Source organism: Elgaria multicarinata, chromosome 1 (genome assembly GCF_023053635.1).
Source record: "Elgaria multicarinata webbii isolate HBS135686 ecotype San Diego chromosome 1, rElgMul1.1.pri, whole genome shotgun sequence".
NCBI lineage: Eukaryota > Metazoa > Chordata > Lepidosauria > Squamata > Anguidae > Elgaria > Elgaria multicarinata.
This window is the reverse complement of record NC_086171.1, coordinates 168590616-168602911: the sequence shown is the minus strand read 5'-3', so window position 1 is coordinate 168602911 and position 12296 is coordinate 168590616.

The following is a 12296-nucleotide window of genomic DNA, read 5'->3' as shown; positions in this document are numbered from 1 at the left end:
TAAATCTGGGACTAGGAATAATACTGCAGAATCAATTATGTGGATCAGCCACACCTACACCAAGAGAAGATTATCCAATAAGACAGACCTTGTTTAGCATTGTACCACCCAATAGAGGCAATCGGAGTATATCAAAGGCCAAGAAACTGCTAATGTCATGCTTAAGCCCTCAGAATAGGTGGAAAGTTTCAGCAATGTGTGTTGAAATTTTACTTGGGCTAAAGAAAGTGCTGAGGGAAGAATTTGGATTTCAACTGGGTCGTATTTGTCAAAATAAGGTATATTAGAAGCTGCCTTATAACAAGTAAAACCATTGGTCCATCCGTCTTGCTCAGTATTGGCAACACTGGCTGGTAGCGTCTCTCCAGGTTTTCAGACAGGATTCTTTCCCAGCCTTACCTAGAGATTCTGGGAACGGAAACTGGAAATTTAGCTTGCACACCAGTGGAGGCTGGTGGCTCTGTCAGTGGGAAGGTGAATCTGCTCCAGGTGTCAGTCATGACAAGTCAGAACTCTAAAGGAGCTATTATTACTCCCTGGTGTACAATAATGAAGAAAATGTACCTCTGAACATGTGCAAAGTGCCTTTGCCCTACCATTGGAGAAGCATAGTTATGGCAATGTTTAAAGTTTTCATTTAAGCTTGAGTCCTGGTACCTTAGAATTAAGCACTGAGCACACCCAAAGCTTCCAAACTGGTCTGGACCACTTGTACTCACTACATCCTGATTTCTTCCCCATCAGCAGCATGGCAAATGTAGCATGGCAGGTAGAGTCTGGGCACTGGAAGCAGGGAATAATAGCTACTAGAGAATGAAAGAAAAGTGCCCTGAAATGCCAATGCATGCATTCAATGCGGGTTAGAGATATGTGCATGTATTTTGATGAAAATTGAGAGCTGCTTCACAGCATATGCAATAATCATGTTTACTGTGGCACCATTAGTATTATATGCAGTTAACATATGAATTTTGAAGGGCAGACATATGTGCACAAAGTTATGCACCTACCAAGGAGCACTTATTACTAGCTAGGGCTCCCAAACATGCATCCACTACATGTTTGAGGATGCATGTATGTATACCTTTCACATGTATATCAAATTACTAGATCTGGAAATTCACAAGATATCATGGATTGTACCAACTCACTTGATTTCATCCTTACATAGCAAAGCTGAAGATTATTGAAAAATATAAAGGTATGGGCATGCACACAGACTTTCGGAGTCACACAAAAGAATTGGGATGGAATCACTGATTATGAATCTTTCTGCTCCTAGAACCATCATAAAGAACTAGTCAACAGTTATTCAAGTACTATTTTTTCCCTTTGACAGTCAAGCTACATATAGGCATACATAACACGTAAATTTATATAGGATTGCACAGACAATGTTCCCATCCTTAATATTTTACTTATACATTTTAGGCATTTATATGCCATCCTATAATAACTTTTCAGGGTGGCTTAGACAGGGGTGGCAATTTGTGGCCATCCAAATAATTTGGCCTACAACTCTCATTATCACTATTGGCTAGGCTGGCTAGGCTGATGAGAGCCATAGGCCAAAACATCTGGAGGACCACACAAGTAGGGATGCTGAAGAAATCTAGAACAGATCAAGTGAGTTCGGATTTCTGTGAATTTGGTTTCAGAGCAGACTGGCTTTTTCTGAGTCGCAGAGATTCCATGGACTTGCAGACTGAAGTTTTTTTAACTGGAAGCCGGGGGGTGGGGTGGGATGTGCACAATGAATGAAATTCTTGTACACAACCTTATTCCATCAATGATCAGACAATGGAATGAAAGATGCCTGACATTCCATGGAATGGATTGCCCACTCCTGGCTTAGAATAATAAAATCACATTCACAATTCGTACAATAAAGTGGCTTTGAATCACTACCCCTATCCCATCCCCACTTCTCTAGAGAATTGCACTTTCTAGAGAATTCCACTTTAGTAATTACTTCATAGTAATTCATTCCAATTATGGAATGATCTTCCCGATGAGGCTCGCCTGGCACCAACATTGTTATCTTTTCAGCACCAGGTCAAGATTTTTCTCTTCTCCCAGGCACTTAACAGCATATGCTGAGTTTTTAACTGACCCAAGAATAGTTGTTTTAAATGGATGTTGTTGTTTTTTATACTTTTGGTGGTTTTAAATTTTGTATATCTGTTTTTAATGTTCATTGTTTTTAACTTTTGTAAACCGCCCAGAGAGCTTGGGCTATGGGGCGGTATATAAATGTAATAAAATGAATAAATAAAGTAACTAAGTTCTTTTTGCTTTGCATCCCTGCACCCCCCCCCCCAATGTATTTATTGTTTTATTCTTTGTGTAGCAGTGGGAGAGGGTCTGATGATCATGTTCAAATAAATTATCTCGTTGAAAGGATTTTAAAGCTTGCTTTACACTATATAAGGGAATGCCATATAAGGCTATCTGGAGATTCATAACAATAGTCCTGTTGATTGATTGAAAATTACTTTAAGGAAAACAGCTGGGTTTGTAGCCCACAGTTGCAGATTTTGTGGGAATTGTGCTGCTCCAGATGGCATAGTCTCACTGTTCTCAAGTAAGCAAAAGATTTAACACACACTGGAGAATGGAAAGCCATTTTAAAAAAAGAATAATCATAAGAATTAACTTGCTGAATCAGTTGGGCCCCAAGAGGACAGAAATTTTGATACCTCTGAAAGCTCACAAGCATTTTATGATGGAGATCACTCAGGTCACTTGAACTCCATGCTGTCTTTGGGAGCTTGTTGATGCAACTCACCAGCATAGATAAGACCTGGCTTTGGCTTGATAGTACAAGCAGCATTCTGGATAGCAAACACAGCTCACAAAGTGGACGCTCCACAGATAAAGTGTTTAATTTTGCTATCAATGACAATAATATTGTCCCCAACAGTGAATACTCGTTATCAGATTAGTTATTGTGACTAATAGAGCTTTTTAAGATTATTAATGTGTTTCTTAGCACTATCCATTACCTTTTATTTGCTCATTGATAACTCACAAGGTAACGCTTCTTAATGTAATTAAAAACATACGTGTCCAAAAGAGAAATCCAGTTATACTGTTAACGCAAAAGACTGAGTAATAGAAACAACATTTAGAACAGCATAACAAAATCTTGTACCAAAGAATCATGTTTGATATTCTCTGAAGTATGGGTGTTGTTCTGTATACTTCTATGGTATTTGTATTGTATTTTGATTGTTGCTCCTGACGAAGGATCCTGGTATCCGAAACATTGAGCTTTTTAAATCACAAATCTATTTTTTCAACAATACCATTAAAGATTTGTTATCCTGCATAGCACCAGAGCTAGTCTATTTTCTCGGATCACTCAGGTCAAACAGTCTATCAGGGATAGGCTGCCTCTGGACTTGGAGGATCCATTCTTAGCTATTACAGCTCATACAGTGGAGGTGGAGGGTCCGATGTCTGTGGGGTGGTCTCAGTCAGAACTCTAAAGGAACTAAGGTGTGAGACCTGCAACAAATAAATTTCAGCTTGTGTACTTCAAATTCTCTTTAATAAATAATAATTCACACACTCACTTTCCTTTTAACTATACATTAAATGTAACATTTTCATTTTAAAAGTCTGGTGCAAGCTGTTCTTCAGGATACTGGTTGGTTACGTTATTACAAGCGGTAACCTGTATTGAAAAACAATAATCTTCATCTCCAAGTGGGGTTTTAAAATTCAAACACACATATACAAATGTGGATTGTTATACTAGTGAATATTAGATAAGAACAAGTGGGTATCTGTAACAAAATGTTACCTGACAGCAATATTCTACTTTAGGGCTTCAAGCAGTCTTGAACATGACACACGTTGGGGGCAGGGGGGTTCCAGAAGGAGTGAAAGAAGGGATACTTCTTTTTTCCTTGTTTATCCCACAGAGTCCTTCCCTCACTGTGCAAGAAATCGTTTGAGCTGGCTACCTGAGAGCGTTTCTATGTCTGCATCTTTTGATACCAATATGTGTGAATGAAAGACCGGGTGAAGCATCGTAGGAGCGGGGGACGGGTCAATGAAGGCAGGTGTAGCAAAACATTTTAAAACGTTGGCCCTAGCGGAGGGGGAGGGGCACCATTTAGGCTCCACTTGAGCCAATGTCTTGAGCCAACACCAGTTACTGACAATATCATTTCACTGCAAGATGGAGCCTGGATTAAAGTTAGCAAAGGGTAAAGATGACCGACATGACATATAATATAAACAGAGCTTACAGTAAATTCTCAAGCTTCCCAAATGAAATGACAGACACACGTGCCTGGCTCCACAGTCAATTATGTCCCTCCCACATGCTTCAAATGGATTGTCTGCCTTTTAATTATTATTTTTTAAGTCCTGCATGGACTTCCACTAGGGTGACCATATGAAAAGGAGGACAGGGCTCCTGTATCTTTAACAGTTGCATAGAAAAGGGAATTCCAGTAGGAGTCATTTGTATATATGGGAAACCTGGTGAAATTCCCTCTTCATCACAAGAGTTAAAGCTGCAGGAGCTATACTAGAGTGACCAGATTTAAAAGAGGGCAAGTAACCTACAGCTTTAACTGTTTTGATGAAGAGGAAATTTCACCAGGTTCCCTATATGTACAAATGACACCTGCTGAAATTTACTTTTCAATACAACTGTTAAAGATACAGGAGCCCTGTCCTCCTTTTTATATGGCCACCCTACTTCCACATGACCATTTAATTAACTATATTTTCTTTTTAAAAGGAAAGTTTTAGTACAAAATCTCCCTGGGGTTGGGGTATGTGTTTCTTTGTGACAATATGGCCAGTGGGAGGGGAAATCAGCACAGGGTTAGCTTAGAGAAAGATGCATTTGAACTGAATGCAGTGAGGGGGCTTCAAGAGTCACCTCACTGTTCCCAGAATGCTGTGTGTGGTTTTGGAGTGTTTTCATACACAGGACTTTCAAACTGACTTTGAGCCTCTCTCATGGTGAACACCAACTTCCCAGAGAAATTCCGGTCTGGCTAACCTAAGAGGCTAGCTATCGTCATTCTACATGATGGTTACCATAATAGAAAAAGCCCCCATTCTGCACCATGGCCAAACAGACACCAGAAGGCCACAGTACGGTAAGCAAGCCTTCCCCCTCAGAATGTAGAGATTGGGACAGCTTGGGGGAAGATGGTTTCTGATGTATCCCACTTTTCTACTAAAATTCTCAAAGTGGCTTACAATATTTATACTATATAACAGATTCAGCTCCCAAACCACAAATGAACAACACAACTAGCTCCACTTCAGCAGGAGGAACCAAGATTTGATGTTCCTTTCTACAGGGTAGTTGATGTCAGTTGGCTGGGGAGGGGCAGTCCAGACCCCAATGTTCCCTTTGCCTTCTCCTGTCTTGTCTTGATACATATCTCATGCCTAGAGAGAACTCTGAATGATCTATAGCAGCTTTCCCCAACTGGGTGTCATCCAGATGTGTTGAACAGCAACTCTTGTCATTTCATCTGGAGGACACCAGGTTGGGGAAGGCTGATCTATACAAACACTGGGCTGAGTGATTGAGAAAACACCTGCATTGCATTGCATCCCTCCTCCAGGCAGTGCCAGAATGAACCCTGGCATTGTCAGTTCTTGTGAAACCAGAGAGGGAGAGAAGAACTTGTTGCGACCAGCTGAATTTCAATCCTGGATAGAAAACAGTTTGATTAAACATCAAAAGACCTTCCTCCTCTCCAAACCAAACCTTACTGTGAATAATTAACTCCCTGGAACATAAACACAGGGGACTTTTAGAGCCGTAATTATAAAAATATGATGTGGTTTTCCCCTGTTGAAAAACAAAATAAAGAGGAGGTGAAAAAGAAAAAAGGAAAGGAAGCACCATCTGAATGAGAACACACTCCCTTCGCTTGCCTCCTTCCAGCTGGGGGTGACTTGGAGGAATGCAACCCCCACCCCGGTCTCTCCATCCACCCCCAGGCTGCCTCTGCAACAGCATTAAGATGAAACCTTTTGTAATCAAGGCATTGCAGGAGGTGGTCATGCTCAGCCACATCCTGTTAGTAACGGGACAGGTGTGTTTAATCTAAAATGGATGAGAGCTGAGGAAGCATGGAAAGCATTAGAAGCTTCAGTGTTCATTAGCAACTAACATTCCTTGGCTAGTCAAAGGTTAAGGCCGGAGGGAGGAAGCCCCCTGGGGAAAGAAGAGTGGGAAGAAAGCCTGGATGGTTTGGTTAGCTTGATTTTTGCCCAGTCCTGCTGCCACGTCTCCTTATGATGCTTCACATCTCTGGAGTGCCCAAATCCGGTGGGGGGTGGGGCAGTGACATTAAGGCTTTGTCCAGATGACAGCCTTCCCCATCGATGATTTCATGCTGTAGCACTAAATTCTGAGCATGCACTTGTGACTGTGTGGTATGTATTGCAAGAAAGAATGACCAATAATCATTTGTGAAATTCTCACATATTGCGCTGTGTCCCCTCTCTGGGGACACAAACAGAGCCCTGTAGTTCTAGCCACTAATGGAAAGGTAACATAGGAGCACCGTAAGTGGGTGGGAGGAGCTGCTCCCTCTCTCTATAAACACTCACATTCACACGTTCTGAAAAGCAACACTAGAAAAAGCTATGGTGAGTTGGCTGTTTGCTTTATTCCCGACAGATGATCAGGCTCTCTGGGTTGTTGTGGCTTGTTTTCACCTCACTCCTCCCTGCTCATATCCCAGGGTTCTTTGTGGCACAACTCCTTGTATCCTCTTACTCCCAATGGCTACTGGCTCCCCCACCCCAGTCAAATATACATGTTGCAAAGTACAAAACACAAGGCCTTAGTACAAAAAAGTATTTTATTGGGTTATACAGCTGAGATCATGAAGATTATAAGATGAAAAATGAGTGGCTACAAAGTTAAGGAAATAATGAAATAAACTTATAACAAAAGCAATCTTTTATGTAAAAAAACAAAAAAGGAATAAAATGTGGAACACTTTTTGTAAACATACACCAAAGATAATAAATATACAGACAATAATACAATAATAAATCTGCTCCACAATATCTGTAAGTGAAGGCCAAATGTGTTTCGACTTGCAATCTTCTTCAGTGGCCTGATAACTAAAATAAAGACAACATTGTTGTTGTTTATTCGTTCAGTCGTTTCCGACTCTTCGTGACTTCATGGACCAGCCCACGCCAGAGCTTTCTGTCGGCTGTCGCCACCCCCAGCTTCCCCAAGGTCAAGTCTGTCACCTCCAGAATATATACAGTCGAGGGAACATACCATGGCTTGTTAAAGACTTCAGTTCAGATAAGTTTGTTTGGAAAAAGAAAATATATGCGGACTGATTCAATTGGTCCCAAATTCAGGGAATATATAAAGTTGTCACTCCCTATAGCACGGTGAGTGGTGTCTCCTGGATTGAGATAAGATTGTGGCTAATATCATTTTTTTATTAAAAAAAACCCAGAAGGCGTTTCATCGTCACAAACAGTGCCAAACTTAAAACTGAAACACGAACCGCTGATATGTGCTTACATAAATCGCTGACTGCCCCAGATCCCATGGATCCGTAACAGGCATTTGGAAGCCAATTTGGAATGGGGCTATTTATGGAGGCATAAAGGGTGAAGTTAATCACCTGTGCTATGGTCCCTTAAAGCTATAGTTTTAAAGGAAAAATGTTCCTTCCTGTGACCTCAGAGGCACTAGACATAAGTAAAAACCACGATGAACATAAATAGGAAAAATAGCCATTTAAGCCTACATAAACACACCTAGAGATATATAAACATGTTCTACCAAACACACTGCCAATTGCACTCCTCATTGAGACCTGATGGTATAATCGTTTTAAGGGTATAAGTCCAAAAGACTTTTCTCCGCATATATTTTCTTTTTCCAAACAAACTTACCTGTACTGAAGTCTTTAATGAGCTATGGTATGTTCTCTTGACTGTATGTACTTTCAAAACTGTTAAAATTATCAGTCCTGTGGTTACCTCTGAGACACTCATTATTATTATTGATAATAATATCAATACTTTCTCCGTTGTGGCACCCTGGTTGTGGAATGAGCTCCCCAGAGAGGTCCGCCTGGTGCCTACACTGTACTTTCGTCGCCAGCTGAAGACCTTTTTATTCTCTCAGTATTTTAACAGTTAATTTTAACTTAAATTTAAATTTTACTGTTTTAACTCTGTATTTTAATCTTATATCAATTTTGCTGCGTGGTTTTATCCTGGTTGTGCTTTTTATACTGTATTTTGTATTTGTGCTTTTAACCTGTTGGTTGTTTTATTATGGTTTTAATTTTTGTGAACCGCCCAGAGAGCTTCGGCTATTGGGCGGTATAAAAATGTAATAAATAAATAAATAAATTGTCTTGTGTATGTTATCTTTATTTATTTTAGTTATCAGGCCACTGAAGAAGATTGCAAGTTGAAACGCGTTTGGCCTTCACTTACAGATATTTTTATTTTATTTATTTTATTACATTTTTATACCGCCCAATAGCCGAAGCTCTCTGGGCGGTTCACAAAAATTAAAACCACAAAAAACATCCAACAGGTTAAAAACACAATTACGAAATACAGTATAAAAAGCGCAACCAGGATAAAACCACACAGCAAAGTTGATTATAAGATTAAAATACAGAATTAAAACAGTAAAATTTAAATTTAAGTTAAAATTAAGTGTTAAAATACTGAGTAAATAAAAAGGTCTTCAGCAGGCGACGAAAGCAGTACAGTGTAGGCGGTACATTGTGGTGCAGATGTATTATTATATTATTGTCGTCTGTATATTTATTATCTTTGGTGTATGTTAACAAAAATGGTGTATGTTTACATTTTATTCCTTTTTTTTTTTACGTAAAAGACTGCTTTTGTTATAAGTTTATTGCTTCATTATTTCCTTAACTTTGTAGCCACTCATTGTTTAACTTTTGGTTAAGGTGAGCACCTGTTGTGCATACATCTTTGATTATAAGGTGAAAACCCTAATATGCATGGAAGTGGCCAGGTGACTGCATACTTATGAAAGTGTGATGGGAGAAAATGATAAGAAAAAATGATGGAAATTCACACAAATTTCCCCTGTAGATTAAAATCAGCCTTGCACAGCAAAAAAGGGGTACAAATTTCACTTTCAATCAAATATATAGCAGACAGGCAAACGTGTGCATTTGTGCAGGACCATTAGCAACAGCAACAGCAGTAGCAATAACAACAAGGAGGAGGAAGAGGAACAACAACAACAACAACAACATGAACCCAGTTGTGCAATTTAGAAAGACTAAAAAAGAAAAAGGTCGTGAATGCATCCAGAACATTCCCAAATGTCATTTCTGTATTGGTGGAGGAATGGACAGCACTGATGATGGAGGATGAAGGGAGGATGGTGGCACTTACTGAGATCATGAGGAGCGGCAGGGTTTTTTGCCACTCTTGTGAGGCGGCTCCATAATTCATGCTGATGACCCATTCACAAGCCATTCTCCCAGGTTCAGACATCACAGCAAGCCACCCTGAAAACAAGCCACTTTGAACAACCCAGCAACAAACCATGTGTTCTCAAGGTGGCTTTAGCATGGTTAACAAACCATGCTGAGAAAAATGCACCAGTTTCAGACATTATGACAAGCCAGTCTGAAACAAACAAGGGTGGCAACCCACCAGTGGCAACCCATGTTGTGTGAACCAGATAATTATCCCTAAGGAGCCTTGTCCCATTTTCCTGGTATTGATTTCCCCCATACTTGCTGGCCAGCCTAAAGTATTGAAATCCTGTTGAGGGGAAAAGGCAATCCATCCCCAGGGAAGACAAAAAAAAAAGTGTAACAATACTGAATCATTCCTCTCTGAACATCTGAACCTTAGTTAAATGTTGTCATTCCCAAGCAATGATGAAAGCTAGAAACATCAGTGTAAATGCCAACGTTTCTTTGACCCAGGTTGGTTCCATCTATGATGCCTACAGCACAGAGGGCTGCTCTTTAGATGGCCTCCAACCTGCAAAGGAGTCAGTGATTATGGGTAGCTCCTGCATAGCTGGGAGAACATTTAAATAACTCATCACATGGGGTGGGGACTGATTTCATTGCCTTTCTGCTGGAACTGGAACCCATTGGAGAGGCCTGCACAATTTGGGCCATAATGATCTCCAAGCCATGCTGCAGCTATTCAAATAGAAGCAACTCCCACATCAGTGAGCTACACAATTTGTTGATACAGTAGATCAAAGAATACTGACTAAGCTAGCCTTCCTCAAGCAGATGCCCATGTCTGGACAGTTCCACTGGCTATGCTGGGTACAGGTGATGGGAGTTGTAGAATGTAAGCCTATGCGGCAGGGTCTTGCTATTTACTGTTTTACTCTGTACAGCACCATGTACATTGATGGTGCTATATAAATAAATAATAATAATAATAATAATAATAATAATAATAATAATAATAATAATAATAATAGTCCAATACATTTGGAGAGCACGAGGATAGCTAGGTTGGACTAAGCAATCCTTGAGGAATGGCCTCAGGAGGAGCAAAATTTTGTTAATGTGTGTGTTATTAATTTGTGTCTGTTTGTGTGAATTCCCCTGTGACTTCCCATTCAGGTGTGGGTCATACCAAGACGTGCTTAGCTTCAAACCTGGAAGTGCATCAATTTCCTTCAGACCATTCCTATACTCCTCTTCCTTCCTATAGCTATTCTATTCTGCTCCAGCATCTCACTGAATTCTTTCTATCCCATCTGTTTTTCCTTTAGGTTAATTATGCTGACAGCATCTCGCTGCAGGCTTCTTGTGCTGCTATTAACATCAACTCATTGCTCATTTCCCCACCCGACTCCCCTGCAAACAATGCTTATGGACGTCCACCTTGTTTCTGTAGCATACAGAGATTCACCCTTCCATTCTCAGAATGCTTATGGCTGAAGGAAGCAGGAAGCAAATTGTGGCTGTGTGAGGCAGTTGGTGTCTGCCATGAGAGGCAGCAGCCTAGCATGGTTGCTGGTCCCGTTCCATATTGCTGCTTACATTAATCTCCCTCTGAATCATCAAAAATGATCTCAGCGGAAATAATAGCAGCAGATTCATGGCCAGTTATTGGAGCATCACCAAGGCTCAAGAAGGACTATAATTAACCCCCCTTTTCTACAAAGAAAAAAAAAACTTAAGATGACAACAGGTTATATTTTTAGATATTTAAAAAAATGCATTTCCAAAACATGAAGAGAAGCAAGCCACAGATTCAAATGTCTGAGTTATCTTCTATGTGGCTACATCACTGTGCACCTGGCATGCATCATAGGCATTTGTTTTTCTCCTACACCATTACAAAAGAGGTTGCTTTGCCTGTAGCACCTCTTGACCCTTGACCTCTTGACCCAAGCACATTGAGCAAAAGTAGGATCCAAAATACAGTACATGGAGGAATCCTTCATATGAGCTGTTAAGAAAAGAGATAAATCTCCTTCCTCCCCCTGCCTTCCATTCCCCTCCAACAGATACCTAATATCCTCTGCCTTGATGGTGCTGGGTTGCCCCCGCTTCTAGAAAAAACCCACGTTTTTGAGGCTGCGAGGTGATGTCAGGTCATTCTGAAGCAGGAGGCAACACAGGCTTTCTGGCGGCCATTTGGCTTGTTGGGTCCACCCGCTGCTCCTTGTCTGGCTTCCGGTGACCAATTGCAGGTTGCCTTCTGCCCAGGAACACCCCTAGCACAATGCTAGAGTGAGGACAGATGGTAAAAATGGAACCATGCACAATCCTATATGCATGTCTACTGAAAAGTAAGTCATATTGATTTCATTGGGGCTTATTCCCAGTTGTGGGTATAGAATTGCAGTCTTATAAAGCTAGTATGTCAAGGAAAAAGCTAGACTTGAGCTCTTTCCTCAATTTTGCTACGTTTCTATTGATAAGGAATTTGACTGGTGTGTAACATTTGAACCAAATGTAATTATGTCTGGGAAACACTCTTCTGGAGGCTCTAAAGCAGTGATGGGGAACCTCGTGGGCCGGGATCCTAAATGCACCCCCCTAATCCATTGGGTTACCATGCCCTCTTCCCCACATCACAAACACTTGCCTCTGAACTGCAGCTTGGTTGTCTGTCACTATCACCAGCTGCCAGATGCTTCTTTTTTTCCTCCGGGGCTTTTAATTTTTTTAAAAAAACTTTTTCCAAAAAAGTGTTCTGGCTTGTTCTCTGCATCCATTTGACTTCCAGAACATTTTGCATAACATTTGCATATACTAATTTATATGTATAGATGGCAGATTTAG